At 38.6% G+C, this 1,966-nt stretch overlaps 1 protein-coding gene and 1 pseudogene across 4 annotated transcripts in view; one reads left to right on the forward strand and one right to left on the reverse strand.

Annotated features, from left to right (window-relative positions):
* Positions 1-1,966, forward strand: part of LOC116092976 (IQCJ-SCHIP1 readthrough transcript protein) — a 764,408-nt gene that overhangs the window by 677,594 nt on the left and 84,848 nt on the right. The window lies entirely within an intron of this gene.
* Positions 7-520, reverse strand: LOC116092977 (annotated as a pseudogene).

Genomic DNA, 1,966 nt, shown 5'->3' on the forward strand with positions numbered 1-1,966 from the left:
ATAGAGTTAAAGACAGATCTTTATTTTCAAACTCTGATCTACCAAATTAGCGTTTCACACCAACTCTGAGAGCAGAGACCTTCACAGGCTTCACAATCATTGTTTGTCTAGGTACTGCCTTTGTGGGGGACTTGGCAGCAGCCCATGGCTATCTTCTTTAATGCCTGCTTAGCCGCTTTTTGCTTCCTTGGCAGCCCTTATAGCCTGTTCTCGCTGAGCTTTCCTAACTTGGCCATTATATCAGCAAGAGATGCACCAGTGATGGCTCACTGGAATTTGACTGCTCGGCAGGCTCTTTTCTTTTGAACTTTTTCCGACTGTCCTTTCTTGTGTTTTCTTCTGTGGAGGACAGTCCAGTTTATCTGCCGAGGATTCCTTTTGGAAAGGAATGCGGACTCACTTTCTGCATTAAGAAACTGGAAAATCATCCCATCCGTCTGGTGTAGCGCCACCCATGCCTTGTCTAGATCTTGTACCTGCTGAAACTGCACAACTCGACCTTCATGGTAATAGATGTCAGCCTGCCAGGGAAAGATGGCAAAGAGAAAGCTTGTGAGTTTTACCTGAAAAAAAAATCCCATTTTAAAATCTAGGTGGTTAGTTTGTTTTCTCTTTTTCATTTCCAAATCCTAGAGTTTATAGCCCCTCTTTGTATTGCAAGAAAAATGAACGACAGTTCTCCTAGTTGTTTTTCTTTTTTTATGGAAGAGTTATATATAAAAGTGAGTATGTATGTACACACACACACACACACACACACACACACAAAGAATTTTCAGCTGGGGGTGATAGCAGTTACTCTAAGTAAGATATTGTAAATGTTGTTTCTCCAAGGGGAGAAATTTCAGAATTTCAGCAGCTTGCACACATTTCTAGAACATAAAACATTATTTATAAGTAAAAGAGAAAAAACATATGTGTTGTGTATGTATATATATATATATATATATATATATATACACATACACACAGCACATCAGTCCTATTTTTATTATCTAAGCTATGTGTATGTATTTCTGTCTGTGTATGGATATGTATGTGACATCAGCTGCCTACCGAGGTCAGGAGAAGGTCCCGGATCCCCTGGAGCTGCTGTTCCAGGTGTCTGTGAGCTATCTGAGGTAGATGCTGAGATCAGGCACTCGGAAAGAGCTAGAAGTACTCTCATCCATGAAACCATCACTCTAGAACCATAGTTTTCTTAAGAATTATCAGATACCTATTTTCTCCTGAATCAAATATTTAAAGAGATATTTAAAGCAAGAAGGAAGGGAGTCCAGTATGTTCTGCATACAATTTTGTCATCTTTTCTATAGTAAGCAACTTCATAAATACCTTATCAGCATATTGCCTTAAGTTCTTAAAGAAAACAGACTCATCCATTATAGTTTAAATCTTTTGGGGTCTTTTTCTCCTAAAAGAAGTTAGCTATTCAATCAGTAATGATTCTATATATATATTTATGCATATTTCATCACTACGTAGTCCTGGTTGGCTTGGAACTCACGGTGTAGACCAGGCTGGCCTCAGACTCACAGATATCCACCAGTTTCTGCCTCCAGAGAGCTGAAATTAAAGACAAGTGCCACCACTGACCATGTCTCACTTGAAATTGTTTTCTTTTATAAACAGTGTCTGTGCATTTCCTCATTTTTATTCCCATCCCCCAAACATCTCTAGAGGACAGGAAAAAAACAAAAAACAAAACCAAGATTTTAATGTAACAATGAAAATAAAGGACTTGGCACTGTGCCTAATATCTGATAATCACACAACATGTTAACAATTTTTATGGCTACAATTAATCATTTTATTGCTGTTGTCACAATTCTGATTGAAGAAACCCAATCTTCAGTAATTAGGGATATTATGATTATAAAACTCATACATAAAAATGCAGTTCTGCCGGGCGGTGGTGGCGCACGCCTTTAATCCCAGCACTTGGGAGGCAGAGGCAGGTGGATTT

The sequence above is a fragment of the Mastomys coucha genome, unplaced genomic scaffold (genome assembly GCF_008632895.1).
Source record: "Mastomys coucha isolate ucsf_1 unplaced genomic scaffold, UCSF_Mcou_1 pScaffold16, whole genome shotgun sequence".
In the NCBI taxonomy this organism is placed as follows: Eukaryota; Metazoa; Chordata; class Mammalia; order Rodentia; family Muridae; genus Mastomys; species Mastomys coucha.